Source organism: Delphinapterus leucas, chromosome 3, assembly GCF_059928025.1.
Source record: "Delphinapterus leucas isolate spDelLeu-1000000601 "Yukka" chromosome 3, BTC_Dleu_Yukka2, whole genome shotgun sequence".
In the NCBI taxonomy this organism is placed as follows: domain Eukaryota; kingdom Metazoa; phylum Chordata; class Mammalia; order Artiodactyla; family Monodontidae; genus Delphinapterus; species Delphinapterus leucas.
The window spans coordinates 153,387,475-153,411,415 of record NC_143131.1 but is presented as its reverse complement, the minus strand read 5'-3'; the positions used below and the strand labels follow the sequence as shown (position 1 = coordinate 153,411,415).

At 38.0% G+C, this 23,941-nt stretch overlaps 1 long non-coding RNA gene across 2 annotated transcripts in view; it reads left to right on the top strand.

Moving 5' to 3' along the window:
• Positions 1–4,959: 4,959 nt before the first annotated feature.
• Positions 4,960–23,941, top strand: part of LOC149749792 (uncharacterized) — a 72,221-nt gene continuing 53,239 nt past the window's right edge. Inside the window, exons 1-4 of one of the 2 annotated variants that reach the window (XR_016392513.1) lie at positions 4,960–5,875; positions 7,332–10,001; positions 11,687–11,762; positions 12,156–12,277. This is a non-coding gene — a long non-coding RNA (uncharacterized LOC149749792). Of the gene's footprint in view, positions 5,876–7,331; positions 10,002–11,351; positions 11,763–12,155; positions 12,278–23,941 lie in introns of both variants that reach the window. The other variant, XR_016392514.1, reaches the window with a different exon arrangement.

The following is a 23,941-nucleotide window of genomic DNA, read 5'->3' as shown; positions in this document are numbered from 1 at the left end:
ACTCACATATATACACACATATATGTATATATGTGTCTCTATATAAACACACAGAGTATATATGTAAGTAATTGTATATATACATATGCACATAATATTTTCAGCTATTTTAGGGTGAGTTACACATGTATAATACTTTGACCCTTTATCGCTAAATATGTCAGTGTGTGTTTCCTAAGAATAGGGTTATCCTCTTACATTTTCACATCATAGTACAGTTATCAACTTTAAAAATTTACATGAATATAATCCTTTAATCTACAGTGCATCTTTCAATTTTGTCAGTTTCTTAATAATGTCTTTATAGAATAACCCCGACCAACTCCTCCAGGAGGCAGTCAACTGGGTCTGTGACTAAGCTCCAGTTAAAACTCTAGAAACCAAAGCTTAGGTGAGCTTTCCTGAATGCAAATTCTTCATGTCTATTAGCACACGTCATTGATGAGAGGAGTTAACACTGTCCATGACTTCACTAGGAAAGGACAGCTGGATGATCCGTGTTTGGAGACCTTCTAAAGTCTACCAATTGCATTTTTTCCTTTGTCTGATTTTAATTGGTATTCTTTCATTGTATTTTCACTATCTGGAGTCCTGGCTCTCTATAATACATGATGTTCTCCACTTATAAATTTCAAAGGTTCAGCCCCTGACGTTGAATGCAAAATACTACAATCAGATTTTGATCTGATTTTTAGAGGAAATCTATGATTAGAAAAAAGTTAAAGATTCCTTCTGTAAATCATCTTCTGGCACATTGCTTTAAATTTTTAACATTATTCTATACAAGTCTGTATGGATGTTCAGAGTGGACAGCTCATCTGTGCAATAGGATGTTTTATTCTAGATCAAAGAACAATTACCACTCTTAGTATGTGAGATATTTTAATGGTTATATTTAAACAGTTTCTTTTCTTTAAAGTTTTTGTTGTCTATTCAAAATCATCAGTGAACTCAAATGCCAATCAACAGGGGCTTGGTTGAATCAATAATGCTGTATCTGCAAAGTAGAATACTATGTAACTATTAAAAGAGATAAATCTACCTGTCTTAACATAGAAAAATCCCCAAGATGGATTGTCAAATAAGAAAGCAAGCTATGAGGGATTTTAGAGTAGATACACAATTTAGTTGAGAAAATAAGTATGTGTTTACATATGTACATGTGTATGTACAGACAAAGTTTGGAAGGATATACCCTATTTTATTAAAACAGTTACCTCTTAGAAATAAATGTAAATAGATTTTTTAAAATTTATACATTTAATTACTGATTGAATTTTCATTAGGAGCTTGTATCACTTTTATATGCAGCATTGAAAGAAAAAAATGACATATACCATGAGCGTTTGTAACTATATAAGCAAGTCTAAAGTTAATATTCAAAGCTCCTCATAATTTAGCCTCTGCTGATATTTCCACCATTACTGTTCACTTTGTTAGGATCAGTTGCAGTTTGCTTCTGGTTTACTAACTCTGTTTTGGCCAAAGCAATCTCCCTTTTCTTGAATATGCCTCATGTGAGTGTATAGTAATGTCTCTGAACACCTCCATTCACAGGGAGGAATCCTGGCCTCCTTTACATGCTAGCATGTGTTCTTCCATCATGTTTTCACATACCTAACACTCCTGCCTACCGATACCAAGAGCAGAATTGTCTGAACGACAGGGATTGTGTACCACTGCCATTGTTTTCTCCAAATCCCTGTGCAAACTGTAATTTACATAATTTATTTAGATTGCCCCATATTTTCTTTTTTTTCACATGTTTATTGGAGTATAAATGCTTTAAAACGTTGTGTTAGTTTCTGCTGTACAACAAAGTGAATCAGCTATATGTATACATATATCCCCATATCCCCTCCGTCTTGAGCCTCCCTCCCACCCTCCCTATCCCACCCATCTAGGTCGTCACAAAGCACCAAGCTGACCTCCTTGTGCTATGCAGCAGCTTCCTACTAGCCATCCGTTTTACGTTTGGTAGTGTATATATGTCAGTGCTACTCTTTCACTTCATCCCAGCATCGCCTGCCCCCTCCCCTGTGCCCTCAAATCCATTCTCTACGTCTACATCTTTATTCCTGCCCTGCCACTAGGTTCATCAGTACGGCTTTTTAAAATTCCATATACATGTGTTAGCGTACGGTATTTGTTTTTCTCTTTCTGACCTGCTTCACTCTGCATGATGGATTCTAGGTCCATCCACCTCACTACAAATAACTCAATTTCATTCCTTTTTATGGTGGAGTAATAGTCCATGTATATATATATGCGCCACATCTTCTTTATCCATTCTTCTGTTGATGGACACTTAGGTTGCTTCCATATCCTCACTATTGTAAATAGAGCTGCAATGAACATTTTGGTACATGACTCTTTTTGAATTATGGTTTTCTCAGGGTATATACCCAGTAGTGGGATTGCTGGGTTGTATGGTAGTTCTATTTTTAGTTTTTTAAGGAACCTCCATACTGTTCTCCACAGTGGCTGTATCAATTTACATTCCCACCAACAGTACAAGAGGATTCCCTTTTCTGCACACCCTCTCCAGCATTTATTGTTTGTAGATTTTTTGATGATGGCCATTCTGACCAGTGTGATGTGATACCTCCTTGTGGTTTTGATTTGCATTTCTCTAATGATTAGTGATGTTGAGCATCCTTTCATGTGTTTGTTGTCAATCTGTATATCTTCTTAGGAGAAATGTCTATTTAGGTCTTCTGCCTATTTTTGATTGGGTTGCTTGTTTTTTTGATATTGAGCCGCATGAGTTGTTTGTATGATTTGGAGATTAATCCTTTGTCAGTTGCTTCATTTGCAAATATTTTCTCCCATTCTGAGGGTTGTCTTTTCGTCTTGTTTATGTTTTCCTTTGCTGTGCAAAAGCTTTGAAGTTTCATTAGGTTCCATTGGTTTATTTTTGTTTTTATTTCCATTTCTCTAGGAGGTGGGTCAAAAGGGATCTTGCTGTGATTTATGTCATAGAGTGTTCTGCCTATGTTTTCCTCTAAGAGTTTGATGGTGTCTGGCCTTACACTTAGGTCTTTAATCCATTTTGAGTTTATTTTTGTGTGTGGTTTTAGGGAGTGTTCTAATTTCATTCATTTACATGTAGGTTGTTTATTTGAGATGTTTCTTGTTTTTTAAGGTAGGATTGTATTGATAGAAACTTCGCTCTTAGAACTGATTTTGCTGCATCCCATAGGTTTTTGTGTCATCATGTTTTCATTGTCATTTGTTTCAAGGTATTTTTTTATTTCCTCTTTGATTTCTTCAGTGATATCTTGGTTATTTAGTAGTGTATTGTTTAGCGTCCATGTGTCTGTATTTTTTGCACATTTTTCCTGCAATTGATATTTAGTCTCATAGCGTTGTAGTTGGAAAAGATACTTGATACAATTTGAATGTTCTTAAATTTACCAAGGCTCGATTTGTGACCCAAGATATGATCTATCCTAGAGAATGTTCCATGAGCACTTGAGAAGAATGTTTATTCTCTTGTTTTTGAATGGAATGTCCTATAAATATCAATTAAGTCCATCTTGTTTAATGTATCATTTAAAGCTTGTGTTTCATTATTTATTTTCATTTTGGATGACCTGTCCATTGGTGAAAGTGGAGTGTTAAAGTCCCCTCCTATGATTGTGTTACTGTCGATTTCCCCTTTTATGGCTGTTAGTATTTGCTTTATGTATTGAGGTGCTCCTTTGTTGGGTGCATAAATATTTACAATTGTTATATATTTTACTTGGGTTGATCCCTTGATCATCATGTAGTGTCCTTCTTTGTCTCTTGTCTTTGTTTTAAAGTCTCTTTTGTCTGATATGAGAATTGCTACTCCAGCTTTCTTTTGATTTCCATTTGCATGGAATATCTTTTTCCATTCCCTCACTTTCAGTCAGTATGTGTCCCTAGGTCTGAAGTGGGTCTCTTGTAGACAGCATAAATATGGGTCTTGTTTTGGTATCCATTCAGCCAGTCTGTGTCTTTTTGTTGGAGCATTTAATCCATTTACATTTATGGTAATTATTGATATGTATGTTCCTATTACCATTTTCTTAATTGTTTTGGGTTTATTATTGTAGGTCTTTTCCTTCTCTTGTGTTTCCTGCCTAGAGAAGTTCCTTTATCATTTGTTGTAAAGCTGGTTTGATGGTGCTAAATTCTCTTAGCTTTTGCATGTCTGTAAAGGTTTTAATTTCTCTGTCAAATCTGAATGAGATCCTTGCTGAGTAGAGTCATGTTGGTTGTAGGTTTTTCCCTTTCATCACTTTAAATATGTCCTGCCATTCGCTTCTGGCTTGCAGAGTTTCTGTTGAAAGATCAGCTGTTAACCTTATGGGGATTCCCTTGTGTGATATTTGTTGCTTTTCCATTACTGCTTTTAATATTTTTCTTTGTATTTAATTTTTGATAGTTTGATTAATATGTGTCTTGGTGTGTTTCTCTTTGGGTTTTTCCTGTATGGAACTCTCTGCACTTCCTGGACTTGATTGACTATTTCCTTTCCCTTGTTAGGGAAGTTTTTGACTCTAATCTCTTCAAATATTTTCTCAGACCCTTTCTTTTTCTCTTTTTCTTCTGGGACCACTATAATTCGAATGTTGGTGTGTTTAATGTTGTCCCAGAAGTCTCTGAGACTGTTCTCAGTTCTTTTCATTTTTTTTTCTTTATTCTGCTCCCTGGCAGTTGTTTTCACCATTTTATCTTCCAGCTCATTCATCCATTCTTCTGCCTCAGTTATTCTGCTATTGATTCCTTCTATAGTATTTTTAATATCAGTTATTACATTGTTCATCACTGTTTGTTTGCTCTTCAGTTCCTTTAGATCCTTGTTAAATGTTTGTGTTTTTCTCCATTCTGTTTCTGAGATTTTGGATCATCTTTACTGTCCTTACTCTGAATTCCTTTTCAGGTAGGTTGCATATTTTGTCTTCATTTATTTGGTCTTGTAGGTTTTCACCTTGCTCCTTCATCTGTAACATATTTTTTTGTTGTTTCATTTTTTTTTTGATGGGAGGGGCTGTATTCCTGTCTTACTGGTTGTTTGGCCTGAGGCTTCCTTCAATGGAGTTTGCAGGAAGTTAGGTAGAGCCGGACCTTGGTGCCGAGATGAGGACCTCCAGGAGGCCTCACCTCAATTAATATTTCCTGGCATCTGAGGTTCTTTGTTAGTCCAGCAGCTTGGACTTGGTGCTCCCACCACAGGAGCTCGGGCCTGACCTCTGGCCTGGGAACCAAGAACCTGCAAGCTGCATAGCATCATTAAAAAAAAAGAATAAAAAAGAATAAAAGGAGCAGTACAATAACAAAGAATAAATATAAAATTAGAACAATAAAAAATGTATTAGGAAAAATAAAAATATAATTGAAACAACTGCAACTGCAACAAGGGAAAACAAAACCACACCAGAAACAAGAAAAAAAAGTGGTGGGGGGGAACAACCCAAAAGGAGCAGAACAATAACAAAGTATAGAGAATAAAATAAAATTAGAAAAATAAAATGTTTATTAGAAAAAAATAATTATATTAATGAATTATCAAGAAGAAGGTAAAACAGCACCCTGACCTAAAAGAAGAGAAAAGGAAAAAAAAAAAAAAAGGCCTTGGCTCTTGGGGGTGGAGTTTAGGTGGGGGGGTGGAACTTAGGCAGGGGCAGGGTTTAGGGTTGGGCAGGGCCTAGCCAGGGTGGTGACGTTTGAGTGTGGGGCGGGGCCTAGACTCAGGACCCACACAGCCAGAAAAGGCCTTGGGTGTGGGGACTAGGCTGGGCAACATTCAAGTGTGTGGTGGGGCCTCTGCCTAGGACCTACACGGAATGGGAGAGGCAGCACATCCAAAGGGGTTCTCTGGAGTGTGGATTTCGGGAGTTTGGAGGTAGGGCCATGGGTGAGGGTGTGTGTGCGGGGTTTAGGCCCAGGGTGTTTGGAGGGGGTCTCAGAAGGGGTCTCCGAGTGTAGAGGTGGGGCCCTGGGTGGGGGTGTAGGGGCAGGGCTTGGGTTCTACCTGGTAGGAGGAGGCTCCCAGGGCAGAGGATTAGGCCTGGGAGCCCAACAGGCTCCCCGGTGCCTAAGTGAGCAGGGAAAGCACTGGCCATGTTCCTTTCTGTTCCTCCACGCCCTCCCCCATGGTCTCCCCCAGGGTCTCCACAGTCGCCGCTGGACCCCTAACTGTGGGCTGGTCCCACTGAGTGTAGGATCTCCTACCCCCGCCCATTTGCCCCTCAGGGGTGCAGGTCCCAGAGGTCTGGCCTTTACTTTTGCTCCCCCTTTCCTCCCTCCCACTCCCTCAGGACCCACGCAGCTGGAGGGGTTTAGGTGGGCAGAGGATCAGGTCCGGGATTTCATCAGGCTTCTGGGGCCCAAGAGGGTAGGGGAAACCTAGCCACCCTCCGTTTTGATCCTCTGCCCTCCCAGTGGTCCCCCAATTTCCCCCTCCAGGTGTGGAATCTCTTCCTCTCCCCCAGCTGCCCCTCAGGGGTGCCAGTCCAGTCCCACCTCCACTTCTCCTCCCCACTCACTCTCCCCATGCCCCGTGTCGTACTTGGTTGCTGGGGGTTCCTCCCGTCCCCTTAGGCGTCCGTGGTCTCCTACCGGTGCCTGGTAGGTGCCCTAGTTGTGCCAAGATGCGAATTTCATGCCCTCCTAGTCTGCCATCTTGACTCCCCCATATTTTCTTTAGTGCTTTATAAGGGTAACTGGGTAATTAAGTATGAAAAGTGAAACCACTGATATAAGTCAGTTCTATATTCACTTTAATAACTGTTAGAACAAAATAGCTGTTAAAATATCTTACACACTGAAAGTGGTAATTGTTTTTTGATCTATGATTATGTATCTTTTGGCACAGAGAAGCTGTCCACTCTGGCCATTCATGTAGCCCTGTTTGGAATAACTTTAAAATGCTTATCTTAGATTTCTAAGTGCTTAAGGCCAATGTCCCGTTTAAAAAACATTCTTCCATACAGGTCCAGTGACCCCTTTCCAGCACCTTACTTATCTTTCTATGCCTTAGTTCTTCATTTGGTGATAACAGTAGTTCCTACCTGATAGAGTTGTTATGTGATTATATGAGGTAATGATATTTCGAATGTGCTTAAAATAGTTGTTTGGCATGTATTAGTGATGTTTCATTTAATCCTCACTTGGGACTTATCTTGAGAGCTTAGTAAAACACCATTCAAATATAGCACTTAAAACAGTGCCTGGCACACAGTAAGTATTCAGAATAATTTATGGAAATAATTCTTCTTAATTTTTTTCTCCTCGTCTGAATCCTCCCCAGCCACATTTCACAAAAGTATCTTAGCACCTTTTATGCTCTTTTGTCTCAGGGCAGGCTTGTATTTCAGTGCTAACTTGCAGAAATTTCCTGGAAGATATATTCCTCTCCTGGGTTTTGATCTTTAAAGGCTGAGCATCCTGGAAAGATGATACTAAGTGCCTATGTTTAGGATTGGAATTTTGGAGGATGCACATTGATGGTGACAGGATTTTGGAAGGAATGGGAAGCAGTTTGAAGGTGAGATTCTAGAGGCTCCTAGTCTCAGCGTACATCCCCAGGTACATACATGGCGTAAAATCAAATAGCTTTTAGATTATAGACTTGCATAATGAGGATTTCTGCTGTGGCCACAGAAGACTGCAAGATGAAGCTCTTTCTCTAGAATGTCCTAAATTATGGGTGAACCCTGAAGGTGATACACCCAGCAATGGCAGAGATCAGAATTTCCTAGCAGCCCATTAGGCTTTTGAGGCTGAATATAATTTGATTAAATGAAAATAAAATCATTGATCATTCTTGCATACCCTATAAAATGAGATTCACAGCCCTTAACCAGAGAAATTGGGTCCTTTTATAGGCTAACTTTGTCTCTGTCAAACTGGGATATGCACCTCCTGATGATCCAGAAGGACAGTTGAATATTTAATAATCTGAGCTCCAGGATCCATTACCCATCTAATAGCTGTTCTTTGGAGGAAACGCAAATGACTTTTTCCTAATCTTTATTCAAGGATGAGTCTTAAGAAGCTCTGGAAACATAAACAGCATGAGCTCCATCGAGAATAGTGCAGAACAAGCACACATTAAATAGTAAACTAGAAGGAATCTGAAAGAGTGAATGGTGGTCATTTTGAAGTAAAAATTCTAAACCCAGTGGTGGATGGTAGGACAGATAATGACACATCTAGTCACCACAGACTCCCTAATAAAGCATAAACCTTAGCTTTGTTGCAAGGATGAAAGTAATGGTGCTGCTTAATGGGAGCAGCAGACCAGAGGTGTTTAATCACCTAAAATCACTGATGGTAAAATCACCTCATCGTGCTTATGGAGGCAAGGATCATTTACACACACTTCAAGTCACCCTTGACAAACAGGCTCTTTGTTGATTTCATTAAGTGCCGAACTTTTCTCACCCACCTCGCCTCGGGATGCACACATTTCATTTCCATGCGTGTTCTGGGAGGACAGTCCATGTCATTTGCCAGCATTTCGGCCAACATATACATAATCAAATGCAGCCACCATGGAACATGGGCTGAGAAACAATCCATCCAGTGTTTAATGAGTAACATTAGCATGCTCTTAAAAGCACTAATAGCAAGTTTCATTACTGTTCATTTTAGTGTGAATGGCAGCTATCCAAAACCTAACTATGTACTAAATTCATTTTAGTAAAAGCAGAAAATAATAAATAAAATAAATGATTGTAATTACAAGTTACTTCTAGAAGTTAGACTTATATTAACATGACATTAACTCAGAAAAGAAACACTTTCTTCTTTTTTTTTTCCAGATTACAATTTTCTTTTAGGAAACCCTTTCTCTCCTACAGTGACTTTCAATCTAATATTGTCTTCAAATTAATTTTCATTATTTTATTATAAAAGTGATGTTATTATACTTTTTGGGATTTTGATCCTGAGGATCAGAAATTGTTCAGAAGGCATTTGGAGTTTTCTATAAATTTGTTTATATTGACTTTTGCAGTATCCACTCCCACTGCTTTCTTGTGTGCCTTCCTATACTTCTTCCCTTTCCAGTCTCTTCAGGATGTTCCCCAGCTCCTTTACAGCTATGGTTCTGGATGTGATTTTAGTTCTGCAAGTCACACATTCTCACGGGGACATGGATTTGGAATTTTCTGGTGCAGATGGTGGCAGAGGTTCTCAGTTGCTGGAGTCACCAGCTTCAGCGGTGTTTCCTCATTTGAGAATCTGCTTCCTCACCATTGCAGAGGCAGTAGCTGTTGTGGCAGCCTGGTGTGGCCAGAACCTCAGTCTAGGGTCTGTTGCTTCCCTTCTCTCTAATTATAAGCTTTTCTACTTCAGGTATCTAGGAAAGATTCTATGCTCTACAGCTGAACCCTGAGTAAGACTGCCTTGGTGCCTACTTCATAGATTGCAAACATTTTGGTGATTAAATGGGATACTTGCATACAGTTTCCTTAGCCAAATGCCTGGCACAGAGTGGATAATAAATATTAGCTTCTATTTTCCCCTCATAATGCCTAGGGTGGTTCAATGTGAACCTACCTGATAGAAAAATTAAATCCTCAGTATACTTTTTAGTTACATGGTGACTACATATGACACAGTAGAGAAAGACATAGAGACAGTGTGTTATAATGGTAGGGCCAGAGAGTGGTGAACAATATTTAGAGTAAAATGATCTAGGTTCAACTCTCAGACCTACTTATTGTTTGGCCTTGAGCAAAGTTTTCTGGGGTTTATTTGTTCCAGCTACAGTGGGAGATGAACTGCGTTTTCTTTAATGTTTCTCAAGTTTTTAAAATTCTGAGACTTATATTCTAGCTTCATTTGCTTCTAATTTTCAGTAATGATTTGAAATAACAAGAATGTTCACTTCTTTAGATGACTCATTGTTTAAGGCGTATGATAGCAAACGATGAAGTTGTTTTGTTTTTTTTTTAAGACTTGCCTGATGCTTGCCATCATAAAAGGTGAATTAAGCAATGCAAGGAAGAAAAAAAATAGAGGTGAGGATAGTACATTCAACGCATTTGGGAGGGTAAAGAAAAAAGTCCTCTTAGTTTAGTTTGTCTTATCAGTGACAAACTGAAACTGGTTTTTCATAGTAACACCTGGTCATTGTTCTAAAAATATGAAACTTGAGGCCTGTTTGTTGTTGTTGTGTTTTTGTTTTTTTACAGTTAGAAACCTTGATTACAGTGCTACATTTAGAAAATTTATACAAGGCACTCTGAGGAACTGAAAATTGTAGAAGAAAATAGAATCTCTTAAGGGTGTAGGAAGTAGATAAAATCTCTGGCAGAGAAAAGCAGTTTTCACAAAAATATAATAGAGAAAGATAACTGAACTTATTATAAAGGCACCTAACTAAAAGGGAAAAATCAGTAGAGGAAAGGAAGTTATCTCCTAGTCTTAAGCTGTTTAAGGTCTTGGGATGCCAGGAAAGATGCAAAATGCCATTTATTCTTTTTCTTTCTCTCTCAAAACTGCTTTAAAAATCCACGAAAAAGGGCTTCCCTGGTGGCGCAGTGGTTGGGAGTCTGCCTCCCGATGCAGGGGACACGGGTTCGTGCCCCGGTCCGGGAGGATCCCACATGCCGCGGAGCGGCTGGGCCCGTGAGCTGTGGCCGCTGAGCCTGCGCGTCCGGAGCCTGTGCTCTGCAACGGGAGAGGCCACAGCAGTGAGAGGCCCGCGTACTACCAAAAAAAAAAAAAAAAATCCACGAAAAAATCAAGCCTGCCTTTTAGCTATTAAAATTGAATTTTTAAAAAAATGACATGGGTTCAGATTTGGATTGACATTATTGACTAGTTACTCTTCTTTTCATACAAATGATAGCAGTATCAGTGTTTGAATCTGGCTCATTTGGTTACGAGGAAGAATTCAGTCAGATTATTGCAGTGGACAAATGGTTGTTATAATTACATATGGACTCTGACTGGACCTGGAAGCTTAGGCGTAGAGAGAAATATTTTGCTCCCTCTCTGAGTCTTTGGTGCTCTGTGTCCATCTGCTGTATTCCCCATTCCAACCTCTGGAACTTATCTGCTGACGCTGGTTTTCTACATCTTCATTGTCCAGCTTGCCTATTTGCGTAGGTTACGTCTCCTAGATTATCTTTGTCCCCTTTCTACAGCACACATTTTTTTCTCTAACTTGTATTTTAATCTCATGTATAACATAGGAAGCCTTGCCTCTGTTGGGGTAAGGAAAGCATTTTCCTCTTTTCTCCTCAGAGCAACTCCTTCATTTGGGAATATGTAACTAATATGATTGAGGGAATTGGGACCTGGGCTGCCAAGAATTTACCACTCGTTCTTATTCTCATTCTCTTGTTCTTTCTGTTTCTCACTAGTTTCACTTCAGAGGGAAAGAAAGAAATCCTTTTTTTTTTCTTTTTTGGCCGCACCACGCAGCATGGGGAATCTTAATTCCCCAACCAGGGATTGAACCCGCAGTGGAAGTGCATAGTCTTAACTGCTGGACCACCAGGAAAGTCCTGAAAGAAGTCTTGATTTTAAATTCCAAGCTGTATTCTGGCTTTACCAGAATGACAGCTGTTAAATTTTCCCTTTTGATTTCTATGTATATTGATCTACTGGTTCAAGATCCATAAGGCAGTGATTCTCAACTGGAAGTGATTTTGATAGGGGACATTTGACAATGTCAGAAAACATTTGTGATTGTCAGGACTGAAGAAGGAGATTCTACTGGCTTCTGGTCATTAGAGTTCAAGGATGCTGCCAAACATCATTCAATGCACCAGGTAACAACCCGCGTTAAAAATAACAATAATAATACTGCTATATTTAAAATAGATAACCAACAAGGAGCTACTGTATAGCACCAGGAACTCTGCTCAATACTCTGTAATAACTTATATGGGAAAAAAAATTCGATAAAGAGTAGATACATGTATACGTACAACTGAGTCACTTTGCTGTACACCTGAAGCTAACACAGCATTGTTAATCAACTATACTCCTATATAAAGTAAAAATTAAAAAAATTTTTTCTAGCCCCAAATATCAGTAGTGCCAAAGTTGAAAAATTCTGCCATACGAGAAGTAAAGGGTTTGAGATTAATTATTGCCTTTTTATTCAAAAACTATTTTATTACCGTTTCTAACTATCTAATCTCTCAATTACACCCTTCCAGATTCCCAGGGAAAGATATGAATGGTGAAGTCTATTTTTGAACTAGGCTCCACAAAGCACAGCCTTCTGCCAGTCCAAGGGTTCAAGTTCCTTAGTCCAACCCGAACAACTATGACTCACAAGGTATCAGCTATGATTATAAAATAAAACATGGACATGTTAGCTCTTGTCTCTAAAAAAGGTAGATAATTTTTTTAGAAGGAGATGTGATTAGGTAGGAATCATAAAACATGTTCAGACCAAAAAAATAAAATATAATTTCCTTAATACTTAATAACTTTTAATTGATGACAAAAATCAAGTGAGTCTTCTATCATGTACATTTTAAGCCAATATGATTCAGTAATATTGTTTTGGATATTCAGTTACTATATTTGTGAGAACACTTAATTTTTATTATCTCTGAGAAAAAGGAAAAAACTAATTACATATTGGATTAATTTGTGAGTTTCCTATCCTTAGGTACCCTGGGGGTCTATAATTCTTACTTCCAGGAACTCTTTGTAAGCCTTTTTTCCAGAAAAGAGTTTCAGACCAGGAATGCAGAGGCAAAGCAGAACACATTGTAGATGCTAATATTCACTAGAAGAGGAGCAAGGGAGCTGTTTTCGAAGGAGTGTTGTGCACAGATTCTGTTATGACTTTAATGGAAACAGTGCATGTCATTCCCACACAGCTTGCTGAGTACTTGCCCCTGAGAATATAGTGATTAGAATGAATGATGTGCTGGGATTAAAACACTTTACTGTTTAGTTCTATTTGTTGGGAAACATTTACTGATTCTAGCCCTGGTTTCCCTTATGATATGATTAGGCATAGAGGAGTCACTTTCCTGAGGAAACTGAGGTCACAGTGTTCTCTCACGATATAAAGCTCGTGAGGCACGTGGAAGAGCTGAGATCATGGATTTGGAAAGGATCGCCGTAGAGTTGTTAAAATAAAATTTTCTACAGATAACTTACTGATCTAGTTGACTTCTATTCAGTGATTCATGACTTGGGTACTGTTTAATCTAACAGGTAGAAAGGAGCTCTGAAGAGCAGTACAAGGTGAGAGCTTTTTATAGACCAAAGTGAGCAGGGTCAAGGACGATGTACTGGTCATTTGCTAATGGGTTAATGAGAGTTCCTTTCCTTATATGGAACAAGGAGCTGGATAAGGGTTTGGTAAGCAGGCAAGCATGATTGGTTGGTTGACCTGGGCCTTCCTTTGCTTGGAGAGCCCAGGTAGGGAAACTTAGATAAATTTTGGTTTGCTGATGTGGGGCTTAGCATGAGTGATTCCATCTTGGACCTAATCTGGTTACTTTGACAGAGTCCTTGGCCTATCACATAGTCTTTACTATGCAAATAGGGCCAGTCACTTCAGAATTTTGAGAATTGATCTCAGTATCTTTCTACTGAAGACAATAACTGCTTTCCAGCATTGTGGCAAGACATTTAAGAGCTTCCATCACAGCTCCAGCGCAACTTAACCACGTAACCAGTTCTGTGAATGCTGTCATGTTCTGGAATATTATCGTGCCTCACTTTTCTGTTTTGTAAATTTGGGAAGATTGTATCTGCTTCACAGGGTTTTTTGAGAAAGAAATGAGTTACTAATAATGACTGCAAAGCACTTGTGACAGTGTCTGTCTCAAATGTTATTATCATTGTTAATGCACGTTGAGCTTTTAGCTCAGTGCTTGAAAACCTGGCAATCATTCAGTCAATGGTAGCTAGTTTTTACACAGTGCCCGGTATTATTATTGCTAGAAACAAAGAAAAATAACAATTTACGTCAAGGGAGAATCCAGTAAATGATCTATGAAGGTCTGTTATTGCCTAAACCAACATATGCTTTGTGATAGTGATTAGGCTGGGTGGGAGCCATCAGTCAAGCCAGAAGGATGAGGCAAATGAGGAAACCTTTTCAGAAGACATGTGGATGATTCTAGGGAACTGGATGACGTTTTGGTTGGGGGCATAACTTCACAGTAATTGAACACTCCCCAAATATCATTTTTAAAGTAAACTTACCTTATTACTGTTAGTTGGAGGCATAAATTTCCACTCTGTGAATGCCCTGTGCATTTGTGGATCCGATTGCAGGGTTAAACAAAATCAACAGAGTCCTTCCATCCCATTCATTTCTAATGCAACCTATATTGCTACCATCAGCAGCAAAATAAAATCTTTTCCATTTACCTCTGACTCAAAAAGCAGAGGGAGAGGCATTTTGAGATAGTTTAAATAGGGAAATGGAGATTTAGAGGTTAAGTGATGGGTTTAATGACAGTGGTGCTTCATGTTAGTACTGTATTTCATTTTTCAAAGTATATCCTCATAAATAATCTCCTTGGATCTATACAACTAAATAGAATAGAAACAAGAATATAAGACTGTTATCTCCGTATAACAAATCAGAAAGCTGATGTTTCTCTATCAGATGTATACTCAGGCTAAACTGGAGACATTGATTCCAGCTCTCACTGTTACGTAGGGGAGCTTCTCTTGCTATCATTGTAAAGCCTACAGCATTTCCCCAGCATTGACTTTATTCTGATTTCTTTAAAAATAAACTCCTGGGCTTCCCTGGTGGCTCAGTGGTTGAGAGTCTGCCTGCTGATGCGGGGAACATGGGTTCGTGCCCAGGTCCGGGAAGATCCCACATGCCGCGGAGCAGCTGGGTCCGTGAGCCACGGCCGCTGAGCCTGCGCGTCCGGAGCCTGTGCTCTGCAACAGGAGAGGCCACAACAGTGAGAGGCCCGCGTATCACAAAAAATAAATAAATAAATAAACTCCTGCTAGTCTTTCTTGAATTAGATGCTGATAGACCTAAGAAAATGAGTCTAATTCCTCTTCCCCATTAGCCCTAAAGCTAACATACCTGCAGATCTTCTAAGTTACTCTTTTCTCTAAATCAGACTTCCCTCAGTAGTCTGAACTTATCTATCACAAATTCTAGGACTTTCATCATACGTCAGAAAAATGTACTTTATCCACTTCCCTGAAGAAAGAAAACAAGTATAATTCACTCAGCTAATATTGACTGATGGCCAACAGTATTAGAATCTTATTGTGTGTTTATGTACAGTCATGAACAAAAAAGATACAGTCCTTGAAATTAGGTAATTTGCTTATTAGGGCAGGGACATAGGTGATATTCATGAAATAATTTAAAATTTTATTCAGCAGTAAGTTGCCATGAAAAAAATAAAATAAAAAACAGTGTTCTTGAGCATTATATTATATTGAATGGAGCAAGAAGTTATCCCTGAGGAAATTGCCTTTGAAAGACAAAAAAGGAGCCAGGCATTCAAAAATCTGGGACAAGAGAGAGCCAAATAAAGGAAAATGTTAGTGCAAAGATGGGAGCCAGGCTGGTGTGATCAAAGGATCAAGAGGATTCCAATAAATAAGGACTAAGTTGAATAAGCGGGCAAATGAGAAGAATTGAAGTTAGGGACATAGGCAGGGACAGATATTCTGGGGCCTTAGGATGCCCCATAAAAGGGATTTGGATTTTATTCTAAATCCTAGTGCTATCTATTGGTTTTGAGTGTGGAGAGACTTGATCTGATCTCATTTTTAAAAGAATACGCTGGCTGTTTTAAGAAAAATGAATTGTGGGGAGGCAAGAGTAGAGTCTGGGGACTAGTGAGAGGCTTCCAGTAAACCAAAAGAGATTATCATGTTCAAACAAGGACTTGATGATGCATTGTCTTGCCTTAGAGTTGGGGCGGATGGTGATTGAAAGGGAAGAATTGGACACTTCCTAGCTGGGGATTTGAGTAGCTGGGTGGACAACGCTGTCCTCACTTGAAGTAGGAAAGACTTAGGGTGAGAGAAAAGGTCTTGGGGCTGGGGACAAATGGGTAGTTCTGGTTTTAAAAAAATTATGTCTGGAATTTATATTTTGTTTTAGATGTGTTCTCACTTATATGCAGTACAGGGTAACAGTAGTTTCCCTTGAATTTGAGCCGTTATTTCTATTATATCAGCCTCAGGTTGTAGTTGTTTATTAAGCAGTCATGTGTAGAAAAAAATGTATTCAGTGAAAAACTATGCATCCTTTCTCTCTCTCTCTCTCTCTCTATATATATATATATATATACACACACACACACACACACACACACACACGTATTTTTTTTTAATGCAGCCTTCTTAGATTTCCCTTCTTGGTTATCAGATTCTAGCTCTGTTTCTTGTCTCTGAGCTATTTTGCAACTCTTTGTAAGTTGCAGGTAACTAATAGATATATAAACTCTTCTCTGTGCAGTAGTGATTTTAATTGAGTACCTTTTTTCTGTGGAAAACTGGTTTTGTCCACATTTGCAATTAATTTCAACATTCCTTTACTCCATATGAATTTTTCTTCCTTTTCCCTTCATTCAGTTACAACATCTGCTTGATTTCCTCATCTAAGTAAAGTAAAATCTTTAATGTGCATTCCTTTTTATATCTGTATGAGAATCATAGCTTTACTTTTTCCTAAAAATGATCTTTTAGCACAGTTCTCACCAATGGCTCATATTGCTCTCCTGGGCAGATGAACACCCATACGTTTTCACACAAACTACTGTAAAGTTGTGCTCCCGAATTCTGTATTTAATAATGTGACATTAACACATTTCATTTCATATGATGCCAATTTCCCAGAAAAATTCTGGACTCTCATGTGAAATACCCAGAATCAATTTTGCCAGTACAATTATGAATTCAAATGTCAAATGATTCATTTTATACCTCAGCCCCAAGAACATTGCATCCTCCTAGTGGAAGGGAGAATTTCTAATGATCAGTCTTTGAGCTTCCACAAGCCATTTAGTAAAATTTTAGACACTTTGTGTACAACAGAATTAGTTTGTCAATAATGAAAGATATCATTGAGTGTTTCTAAGCAAATTCATACATTGCCTCTATTCTCAGAAGTGTATACTTCAGTGACTAAGGTTCTGAGAGATTGTAATTCATTAATTCTTAGAGGAAACTTACTTGAAGTTATATTCTAAAACTGTCTTTTAAAAAAGATTAGCTCATGACTCATAAATTGGAGTGGTTCATTTTTTGTCTTGTCAAGGAAGAAGAAAACGTACTTCACTGACAAGGAAAAAGAAACATTGCATCTTTGGCAAAGGTGCAGTTTAAATATTTAGAAAATTGTGATTCATAAGTCAAAAAAGGTAACGATATAATATCATTTCCAGAGCTGTATCTGTGCAAGCACTTTTTGTACTCATATAACATTAATTGATTTTAAGGTATCATTTGTATAAGTTATTAACATTGAAAATATAAATCATGAAGATTAAATGACACAATTAATTTACAAAAAATAAGTTCATCTAACGTTTATTTTGTAAGACTTTTTAAAAAATATTATGCCAGGCCTGGCAAACTTTAACAAATATTTTAATTTCTTATAAATCATTTTTTGAATGTGACTATTTTAGAGGAATTATAGATGAAAACAGAGTTTTGGTTGACAAATTGAAAACTTCACAAAGAAAGAAGCATAGATTTATTGATTGATATAGCTAATATGTTTATGGCATCTGTGAGAGCCACGTATACAGGTAGATTGTGAGATGGGTTGATGATTACCAATTTTGTTCTGATGTTATGAAAATAAAAACTCAAATGTTGCACAAAACTTATTCTTTGAGTTGGGGTGGATGGTTATTGAAAAAGAATAATTAGATGCTTTCTATTTTGGGGATTTCAGTAGCTGGGTGGACACTGTTGTCCTGACCTGAAATAGGAAAGACTTATGGTGAGGGGGAAGGTCTTGGGGCTGGGGTAAGAATGGATAGTTCTGTTTGTAACAAACTTACTTCTAGAATTCACATTTTATTGTAGATGTGTTTTTACTTGCATGCAGTAGAGGGTGACTGTAGTCTTCCTGGGACTTGAGCCTTTATTTCTGTTATATCAGTCTCAGGTTCAGTTGTTTGTTTAGCAGTCATGTGTGGAAAAGAAAGATGTATTGCATGGAAAACTATGCATCTTCCTTAGATTACCATCTGTAAAATGCTTACTTTAAAAACCTTAGTTGAACTTACTTTTATCCATACTGGGTTGACATTTTTGGTATATTTTTAACAGTTCTAAGACAAAATATTTCACTTGTCATTGAGAGATTATACACTAGACTTGGGGAAACGTGGGGGCTATCCTGATGAGGCCTCTCATTTACATTTCCTCATTTGTGAAAGAGAAAGTATTTAGTTTCTGGAAACTTGGGGTTGCCTCCCCCCTCTTTATGTTAGACTACATTTTGAATTGGCCTTAGAGTTCCTTCAAATAAAGCAACAAGCAATAAATGGATATTTTCATACTTCTATAAGCTCTCTTCTTGAAGGAGAGATCCCTTGTAGTATTCACCATTTTAGCTCCAGAACCTACATTGTTGATGGTTGAGGGTAGATCTCATAGAGGTGTCTTTGCCTTACTGGGGAGTCTTTGTATGGCTTATAGGGTACAATTCTAAGGTCAAAAGGAAAGTGATTGACTCTATCCCTAACATTTCTCAAGGACCCGTGATGATAGAGAATCACAACTCTCTTCCCACATTTGGTACCCTAAGAGGTAGATTTCTGTTTATTCTGTATAAGAAATATTTTATTTATTACTTTATTTTATTTTATTTATTTTTTTGCGGTACACGGCCTCTCACTGTTGTGGCCTCTCCCGTTGCGGAGCACAGGCTCTGGACGCGCAGGCCCAGTGGCCATGGCTCACGGGCCCAGCTGCTCCGCGGCGTATGGGATCCTCCTGGACCGGAGCACGAACCCGTGTCTCCTGCATCGGCAGGCGGACTCTCATCCACTGCAGCACCAGGGAAGCCCAAGAAATATTTTGAAAAGAAGCAAACATCATTTCTAATCAAAGAGATGTTTTTCAAAGGAGTTCTTCAAAATGTACGTGTTCTTTTTCTTTGGGATAGTACATAAGATCTACCTTCTGGAAAGGTACACACATATCAAATCATGTGCTTCTTCCTTAAAAGGAAAAATTCATGTTTGGTCAATCCTCTTTACTTCCCATAAGGAAAAATTAACTCATTTCTTAGAGTGTCCAGAGAGTCTCAAGCTCATAATGAGTATTTTATGGAAATTTTCTCATAATTGAAGATTAATGTTTAGTTTATGATTTTATTTCAATAATCTCTACCATATTTATTTTTAACCCATTGCACAAATAGGGGTAACATAAGTTGACTAAAGCAGTATAACAAAGATTTTATGTTTGATGGACTTGGGAAGAGGGAGGAATAAGAAGTTTTTACACCCTTTTTCTCACTTGTTCCCAGCAGTGATCTCAAGTTTCAGGACAGTCTGGATGGCAAATAGGCAAATAGAGAAAAGTATGCTTTGTTTCTGTGGCAGTCTCAGAGCCAATGACTTCTCTGGGAGAGAGGTAGCTTATCCAGCCTAAAATTTTGAGACTGAAAACTTGGAGGGAAGCTGGTCCAAGATTTCTGCAGGATAAAACCCTTGGTGCTACTGCCAGAATAGAATAGATGTCTGGTTTGTGATATTAGTTATCTATTACATTCTTGGAAAGGCTAAATATCAGCTTCCCTGGTACCCAGCAAATGGCGATAGGTCAATTACTGCTGCTCTAAATGAATATTTTTAAGCAACTTTTTTCCCTTGGCATTATTTAAAGCATAAGTGGTTAGATTTATTTATTTATTTTTCGCCAGCGTATACATGTCAATCCCAGTCGCCCAATTCATCACACCACCACCCCCACACCCCCGCTGCTTTCCCCCCTTGATGTCCATACGTTTGTTCTCTACATCTTTGTCTCAGCTTCTGCCCTGCAAACCAGTTCAAGTCTACCATTTTTCTAGGTTCCACATATATGCATTAATATACGATATTTGTTTTTCTCTTTCTGACTTACGTCACTCTGTATGACACTCTCTAGATCATCCATGTCTCAAGAAATGACCCAATTACGTTCCATTTTATGGCTGAGTAATATATATGTGCCACATCTTCTTTATCCATTCGTCTGTCGATGGGCATTTAGGTTGCTTCCATGACCTGCCTATTGTAAATAGAGCTGCAATGAACATTGGGGTACATGTGTCTTTTTGAATAATGGTTTTCTCTGGGTATATGCCCGGTAGTGGGATTGCTGCATCATATGGTAATTCTATTTTTAGTTTTTTAAGGAACCTCCATACTGTCCTCCATAGTGGCTGTATCAATTTACATTCCCACCAAAAGTGCAAGAGGGTTCCCTTTTCTCCACACCCTCTCCAGCATTTGTCGTTTGTAGATTTTCTGATGCTGCCCATTCTAACTGGTGTGAGGTGATACCTCATTGTAGTTTTAATTTGCATTTCTCTAATAATTAGTGATGTTGAGAAGCTTTTCATGTGCTTCTTAGCCATGTGTATGTCTTCTTTAGAGAAATGTCTATTTAGGTCTTCTGCCCATTTTTGGATTGGGTTGTTTGTTTTTTTAATATTGAGCTGCATGAGCTGTTTATATATTTTGGAGATTAATCCTTTGTCCGTTGATTTGTTTGCAAATATTTTCTCCCGTTCTGACAGTTGTCTTTTCGTCTTGTTTATGGTTTCCTTTGCTGGGCAAAAGCATTTAAGTTTCATTAGGTCCCATTTGTTTATTTATTTTTTTAATTTCCATTACTCTAGGAGGTGGATCAAAAAAGATCTTGCTGTCAAAGAGTGTTCTTCCTATGTTTTCCTCTAAGAGTTTTATAGTGTGTAGTCTTCCATTTAGGTCTCTAATCCATTTTGAGTTTTTTTGTGTGTATGGTGTTAGGGAGTGTTCTAATTTCATTCTTTTACATGTAGCGGTCCAGTTTCCCCAGCACCGCTTATTGAAGAGACTGTCTTTTCTCCATTGTATATCCTTGTCTCCTTTGTCATAGATTAGTTTACCAATCTAGGAACGTGGGTTTATCTCTGGGCTTTCTATCCTGTTCCGTTGATCTATATTTCTGTTTTTGTGCCAGTACCATATTGTCTTGATTACTGTAGGTTTGTAGTATTGTCTGAAGTCAGGGAGTCTGTTTCTTCCAGCTCCGTTTTTTTCCCTCAAGACTGCTTTGGCTATTCGGGGTTCTTTGTGTCTCCATACAAATTTTAAGATTTTTTGTTCTAGTTCTGTAAAAAATGCCATTGGTAATTTGATAGGGATTGCATTGAATCTGTAGATTGCTTTGGGTAGATAGTCATTTTCACAATATTGATTCTTCCAATCCAAGTACAGGGTATATCTCTCCATCTGTTGTTATCATCTTTAATTTCTTTCATCAATGTCTTATAGTTTTCTGCATACAGGTCTTTCCTCTCCCTAAGTAGGTTTATTCCTAGATATTTTATTCTTTTTGTTGCAATGGTAAATGGGAGTGTTTCCTTAATTTCTCTTTCAGATTTTTCATCATTAGTATATAGGAATGCAAGAGATTTCTGTGCATTAATTTTGTATCCTGCGACTTTACCAAATTCATTGATTACCTCTAGTAGTTTTCTGGTGGCATCTTTAGGATTCTCTATGTATAGTATCATGTCGTCTGTAAACAGTGACAGTGTTACTTCTTCTTTTCCAATTTGTATTCCTTTTATTTCTTTTTCTTCTCTGATTGCTGTGGCTAAAACTTCCAAAACTATGTTGAATAATAGTGGTGAGAGTGGACACCGTTGGCTTGTTCCTGATCTTACTGGAAATGCTCTCAGGTTTTCACCATTGAGAATGATGTTTGCTGTGGGTTTGTCATATACGGCCTTTATTATGTTGAGGTAGGTTCCCTCTGTGCCCACTTTCTGGAGAGTTTTTATCATAAATGGGTGTTGAATTTTGTCAAAAGATTTTTCTGCATCTATTGAGATGATCATATGGTTTTTCTTCTCAGTGTGTTAATATGGTGTATCACATTGATTTATTTGCGTATATTGAAGTATCCTTGCATCCCTGAGATAAATCCCACTTGGTCATGGTGTATGACCCTTTTAATGTGTTGTTGGATTCTGTTTGCTAGTATTTTGTTGAGGATTTTTGCATCTATATTCATCAGTGATATTGGTCTGTAATTTTCTTTGTTTGTAGTATCTTTGTCCGGTTTTGGTATCAGGGTGATGGTGGCCTCATAGAATGAGTTTGGGAGTATTCCTTCCTCCACAATTTTTTGCAAGAGTTTGAGAAGGACGGGTGTTAGCTCTTCTCTAAATGTTTGATAGAATTCACCTGTGAAGCCATCTGGTCCTGGACTTTTGTTTTTTGGAAGATTTTTAATCACAGTTTCAATTTCATTACTTGTGATTGGTCTGTTCATATTTTCTATATGGTTCAGTCTTGGAAGCTTATACCTTTCTAAGAATTTGTCCATTTCTTCCAGGTTGCCCATTTTATTGGCATAGAGTTGCTTGTAGTAGTCTCTTAGGATGCTTTGTATTTCTGCAGTGTCTGTTGTAACTTCTCCTTTTTCATTTCTAATTTTATTGATCTGAGTCCTCTCCCTCTTTTTCTTGATGAGTCTGGCTAATGGTTTATCAATTTTGTTTATCTTCTCAAAGAACCAGCTTTTAGTTTTATTGATCTTTGCTATTGTTTTGTCTCTATTTCATTTGCTTCTGCTCTGATCTTTATGATTTCTTTCCTTCTGCTAACTTTGGGTTTTGTTTGTTCTTCTTTCTGTAGTTCCTTTAGGTGTAAGGTTAGATTGTTTATTTGAGATTTTTCTTGTTACTTGAGGTAGGCTTGTATAGATATAAACTTCACTTTTAGAACTGCTTTTGCTGCATCCGATAGGTTTTGGATCATCTCGTTTTCGTTGTCATTTGTGTCTAGGTATTTTTTGATTTCCTCTTTGATTTCTTCAGTGATCTCTTATTTAGTAACGTATTGTTTAACCTCCATGTGTCTGTTTTTCCCTGGAATTCATTTCTAATCTCATAGCATTGTGGTTAGAAAAGATGCTTGATATGATTTCAATTTTCTTCACTTTACTGAGACTTGATATGTGACCCAAGATGTGATCTATCCTGGAGAAGGTTCCATGTGCACTTGAGAAGAAAGTGTAATCTGCTGTTTTTGGATGGAACATCCTATAAATATCAATTAAATCTATCTTGTCTATTGTGTCATTTAAAGCTTCTGTTTCCTTATTTATTTTCATTTTGGATGATCTGTCCATTGGTGTAAGTGAGGTGTTAAAGCCCCCCACTAGTGTGTTACTGTTGATTTCCTCTTTTATGGCTGTTAGCAGTTGCCTTATGTATTGCGGTGCTCCTTTGTTGGGTGCATATATATTTATAATTGTTGTATCTTCCTCTTAGATTGATCCCTTGATCATTAGGTAGTGTCCTTCCTTGTCTCTTGTAACATTCTCTATTTTAAAGTCTATTTTATCTGATATGAGTATTGCTACTCCAGCTTTCTTTTGATTTCCATTTGCATGGAATATCTTTTCCATCCCCTCACTTTCAGTCTGTATGTGTCCCTATGATTGAGTGGGTCTCTTGTAGACAACATATGTATGGGTCTTGTTTTTGTATCCATTCAGCAAGCCTGTGTGTTTCAGTTGGAGCATTTAATCCATTCACGTTTAAGGTAATTATCAATATGTATGTTCCTATGACCATTTTCTTAATTGTTTTAGGTTTGTTTTTGTAGGTCCTTTTCTTCTCTTGTGTTTCCCACTTAGAGAAGTTCCTGTAGCATTTGTTGGAGAGCTGGTTTTGTGGTGCTGAATTCTCTTGGCTTTTGCTTGTCTGTAAAGCTTTTGACTTCTCCATTGAATCTGAATTAGATCCTTGCTGGGT